The sequence below is a fragment of the Oncorhynchus kisutch genome, linkage group LG24, assembly GCF_002021735.2.
Source record: "Oncorhynchus kisutch isolate 150728-3 linkage group LG24, Okis_V2, whole genome shotgun sequence".
NCBI classification, from domain to species: Eukaryota; Metazoa; Chordata; class Actinopteri; order Salmoniformes; family Salmonidae; genus Oncorhynchus; species Oncorhynchus kisutch.
Window position 1 is genome coordinate 9839375 of NC_034197.2, and position 5593 is coordinate 9844967.

General features: G+C 45.5%; 1 protein-coding gene across 9 annotated transcripts in view; it reads left to right on the plus strand.

Annotated features, from left to right (window-relative positions):
- Nucleotides 1–5351: 5351 nt before the first annotated feature.
- The window catches only part of LOC109869484 (retinoic acid receptor gamma-A), an 81058-nt gene continuing 80816 nt past the window's right edge, over nucleotides 5352–5593 (plus strand). For 4 of the 9 annotated variants that reach the window (XM_031804306.1, XM_031804308.1, XM_031804310.1 and 1 more), the window contains exon 1: nucleotides 5352–5593. This exon is cut by the window's right edge. The gene's annotated coding sequence lies outside the window, so the exon portion shown is untranslated. The other 5 variants (XM_020459668.2, XM_020459669.2, XM_031804309.1 and 2 more) reach the window with 3 other exon arrangements.

Here is a 5593-nt window from a genome sequence, read left to right on the forward strand (position 1 = left end):
GAGGTCTACAATTTTTTTTCTGAGGTCTTGGCTGATTTCTTTTGATTTTCCCATGATGTTAAGCAAAGAGGCACTGAGTTTGAAGGTAGGCCTTGAAATACATCCACAGGTACACCTCCAATTGACTCAAATTATGTCAATTAGCCTATCAGAAGCTTCTAAAGCGATGACATAATTTTCTGGAATTTTCCAAGCTGTTTAAAGGCACAGTCAACTTAGTGTAGGTAAACTTCTGACCCACTGGAATTGTGATACAGTCTATTATAAGTGAAATAATCTGTCTGTAAACAATTGTTGGAAAAATGACTTATGTCATGCACAAAGGAGATGTCCTAACCGACTTAACAAGAAATTTGTGCAGTGGTTGAAAAACGAGTTTTAATGACTCCAACCTAAGTGTATGTAGTCTTCCGACTTCAATTGTATATGTGGTAGTGGTGGAGTAGGGCCCGAGGGCACACAGTCTGTGAATGTATTGTAATGTTTTTAAAATGGTATAAACTGCCTTAATTTTGCTGGACCCCAGGAAGAGAGTAGCTGTTGCCTTGGCAGCAGCTAATGATAGTAAACTCCAAATAACTTCACAGATCTTCATTGTAAAGGGTTTAAACACTGTTTCCCATGCTTGTTCAATGAACCATAAATAATTAATGAACATGCACCTGTGGAACGGTCGTTAAGACGCTAACCACTTACAGACGGTAGGCAATTAAGGTCACAGTTATGAAAACATAGGACACTAGAGAGGCCTTTCTTACTAACTCTGAAAAACACCAAAAGAAATATGCTCAGGGTTCCTGCTCATCTGCGTGAACATACCTTAGGCATGCTGCAAGGAGGCATGAGGATTGCAGATGTGGCCAGGGAAATAAATAGCTATGTCCGTACTATGAGATGCCTAAGACAGCGCTACAGAGAGACAGGACGGACAGCTAATCGTCCTCGTGGTGGCAGACCACATGTAACAACACCTGCACAGGAGCGGTACATCTGAATATCATACCTGTGGGACAGGTACAGGATGGCAACAACAACTGCCCGAGTTACACCAGGAACCCACAATCCCTCCATCAGTGCTCAGACTGTCCGCAATAGGCTGAGAGAGGCTGGGCTGAGGGCTTCTAGGCCTGTTGTAAGGCAGGTCCTCACCAAACATCACCGGCAACAACGTCACCTATGGGCACAAACCCACCGTCGCTAGACCAGACAGGACTGGCAAAAAGTGGTCTTCTCTGACGCGTCACGGTTTTGTCTCACCAGGGGTGATGGTCGGATTTGCGTTTATCGTCGAAGGAATGAGCGTTACACCAAGGCCTGTACTCTGGAGCGGGATCGATTTGGAGGTGGAGGGTCCGTCATGGTCTGGGGCACTGTGTCACAGCATCATCGGACTGAGCTTGTTGTCATTGCAGGCAATCTCAACGCTGTGCGTTACAGGGAAGATATCCTCCTCTCTGATGTGGTACCGTTCCTGCAGGCTCATCCTGACATGACCCTCCAGCATGACAATGCCACCAGCCATACTGCTCGTTCTGTGCATGATTTCCTGCAAGACAGGAATGTAAGTGTTCTGCCAGGGCCAGCGAAGAGCCCGGATCTCAATCCCATTGAGCACGTCTGGGACCTGTTGGATCGGAGGGTGAGGGCTAGGGCCATTCCCCCCAAAAATGTCCGGGAACTTGCAGGTGCCTTGGTGGAAGAGTGGGGTAACATCTCACAGCAATAACTGGCAAATCTGGTGCAGTCCATGAGGAGGAGATGCACTGCAGTACTTAATGCAGCTGGTGGACACACCAGATACTGACTGTTACGTTTGATTTCGCCCCCCCCCCCCAGGGACACATTATTCAATTTCTGCTAGACACATGTCTGTGGAACTGGTTCAGCTTATGTCTCAGTTGTTGAATCTTGTTATGCTCATATAGAAATATATGTTAAGTTTTTATGTTAAGTTTTCTGAAAATAAACGCAGTTGACAATGAGAGGACGTTCCTTTTTTTTGCTGAGTTGAAATACAAATGCAAATGGAGTGCTGCATCAGATGACCTGGCCTCCACAATCCCCCGACCTCAACCAAATTGAGATGGTTTGGGATAAGTCGGACCGCAGAGTGAAGGAAAAGCAGCCAACAAGTGCTCAGCATATGTGGGAGCTCCTTCAAGACTGTTGAAAAAGCATTCCAGGTGAAGCTGGTTGAGAGAATGCCAAGATGGTGCAAAGGCTATTTGAAGAATCTCAAGTCTAAAACATATTTTGATTTGTTTAATGTTTAACACTTGTGTGGTTACTACATGATTCCATATGTGTCATTTCATAGTTTTGATGTTTTCACTATTATTCTGCAATGTAGAAAATAGTACAAATGCAGAAGAACCCTTGTATGAGTAGGTGTTCTAAAACCTTTTGACCGGTACAGGCTTAATTCCATAAGAAAGCACCACATGGTCAGCGGAGGACATAGAGTGCACACCCACAAGCATGGCTTGAACATGCACATGTATACACACGTGTGCACACACCCTCACAAATCCATGAAAATTGGACATCTAGTACACTTCATAGTATCGGATATTATGATGTTGGCATGTTTTGTTACTCTATTTCGCATGTTAAGAAATCAGATAATTTGTGTAGAACGCATTCAGGGCTTCTGCTGACGTCTCCACTTCTTGAATCCTTATTAAACAACAAATCAAACCACATTTTATGTGTCACATGCAGCGTAAACAAGAGGTGTAGACTAACTGTGAAATGTTTACTTAGGGGCCCTTCCCAACAATGCCCCCATAAATATATATATAGAAAAAAAAATCATTATAACACAAGGATATAATAAATACACAATGAGTAATGATAACTTGGCTATATACACACGGGATACCAGTACCGAGTCGATGTGCAGGGGTACGAGGTAATGGAGGTAGATATGTACGTATAGGTAGGGATAAAGTGACTAGGCAACAGGATAGACAATGTAACAGTAGGGGCAGTGTATATGATGAGTCAAAAGAGTTAGTACATAGAAGGTCCATATAGATATTCCGGGTAGCTATTTGGTTTACTGTTTAGTAGTGTTATGGCTTGGGGGTAGAAGCTGTTCAGGGTCCTGTTGGTTCCAATTGTTGTGCGGTAGCAGAGAGAACAGTCTGTGACCTGGGGAGTCTGTGTTTCAGGGCCTTCCTCTGACACTGCCTGAAATAGAGGTCCTGGATGGCAGGCAGCTCGGCCCCCCTCACGCACTACCCTCTGTAACGCTTTGCGACCGGATGCCAAGCAGTTGCCCCCTTCTAAAAGTAAACGAAACGATGAACAGGGCAGGTTATGACGCTCTGGGCTGTGTGGCTTAGTGAAACCACTTCCTCTTGGGTTGGGTGCATGTAAGGATCTGATGCCAGCCTTGTAAAGTGTCTCTAACTGTCGGTTACTGTAAACATAAACAACACAGACGTAGTTTCTGCGTGATGGTATGTTTTACTGCATTCCTTGCTCTTTGGGTTTTAGACCGGGTATCAGTAAGGCACTTTGTGACGGCTGCTGGTGTTAAAAGGGCTTGGGGCTTGATTCATTGATTGATTGTATGCTGTGAAGAGAATCATTTCCACAGAGGACTGTGTCCAGTGGAAGCATCTGGGAGATAGCACCATGAACAGAAAGGGAACACAGGGACATAGAAAGGGCTTCGGATTGGTTCTAACGGCTTGATTTCGTTACGGAGACATATTGAGGTCAGGTTCATTTGAACACCAACATTCAATTACTATCAATGGGCCAGTAGAGGACACTCAGAAGGAAGGAACTAGCTGTATCAGGCTGCGTCTGAATTCCCTATATAGTGCACTACTTTTGACCACCCTGGACCACTTTATTCCCTATTTATAGTGAAAAGGGTGGCATTTCAGACACAGCCTTGATGTTTAGGAGGAGGACTTGGACAGCAGATGGATGCGATTGCTACATAGAGCGTCACGGCGGCGACTCGCTGCCATGCTGAAGCTGTAGAGACGACACATGGTGACGTGTGCTGGGTTCGTCTATTCCAGAGAGGATTTGTATATGTTGAGACATAGAGAGCTGTATTTCTGTTATGAAGAACTACCGAGCTTGTGCTAGATTCTAGAAGCCCCTGAGAGCCCTCTTCTGTGTTCTAGATGGGGCCAGAGACAATGCTGGTTAAGGTGCCCGTTGAGGTGTGTTTAAGGGTGTTTAAAGCCTGAGGGTTTTTGGGGTGCCTGCCTTTTCAAGCAAAACAATGTCAAATCACAACATGACATTTAGAAACCAACGGCACCAGGCTAAGGCACTGCAGGCATATACGCCCAGAACCACAAGAACTGCACAACAACCACAGATCTGAAACATACAATCTCATATGGTGAGAGCGAGAGAGAGGCACATTTATGGACACCCCGCCCAAACTACTGCTGCTGCCATCTTACTGGGGACTTCCCTACTGTGCTCCCGAGTGGTGCAGCGGTCTAAGGCACTGCATCTCAGTGCAAGAGGCATCACTACAGTCCCTGGTTCGAATCCAGGCTGTATCACATCCGGCCGGGATTGGGAGTCCCAAAGGGCAGTGCACAGTTGGCCCAGCGTCGTCTGGGTTTGGCCCGGGGTAGGTCGTCATTGTAAATAAGAATTTATTCTTAACGGACTTGCCTAGTTAAATAAAGGTTTAAACCCCCCCCAACCCACAGTTATGGGTTGAGAAAGTGGCTAAGTGGGTCAGACGTCTTGTAATGCATGCCTATGTGTTTGTGTACACGACATTGAGAAAACGTTGAATTTCAGCACATACAGCAACCTACATGCATGCTACATACAACTCAACCCCCCTCTTGGAGGTTTCCCTCAAATGAAGCATGGTTAGCGGACAGGTTGACGCCTGTATAGATACATAGTCAGCTATATTTGTATATCCGCTACGGGTTTAATACATTTCACACATACAAAAACACAAAGTAGGGAAAGTGTGAGTTCTAAAAAGAGAGGAGAGAAAATGGAGGGGGAGAAAATGAGAATAAGGGAGAGAGGGAGAGAATTAAAAACTGAACATTAAGCTTCAGGGGACTTTTTCTTCCCCCAGGGATTTTAAGGCTGGTGAAAAAAATGTGCTGTATATTTGCAGTGTTGGATCACGTGACAAAGGCTGGCTTTATGAATCAGGGAGCATGATTATTTCTCAGTGGAAGAGGCGGAGAGAGAGTGTTGAATAAGAGAGAGAGAAAGAGGACGGAGAGAGAGAGAGAGAGAGAGAGAGAGAGAAAAGGGGAGGGAGTGAGAGAGAGAGAGAGAGAGAGAGAGAGAGAGAGAGAGAAAAGGGGAGGGAGTGAGAGAGAAACTCATAGCTATCCTCTTTGCTGTCAAAAGAGACTGATGAACGTACACAAATCCCTCCTCTACTCTTTTTCCTCCATCTATCTGTCTGTTTGGACCAGCACTCCATCTATCTGTCTGTTTGGACCAGCACTCCATCTATCTGTCTGTTTGGACCAGCACTTCCATCTATCTGTCTGTTTGGACCAGCACGCCCATCTATCTGTCTGTTTGGACCAGCACGCCCATCTATCTGTCTGTTTGGACCAGCACTCCCATC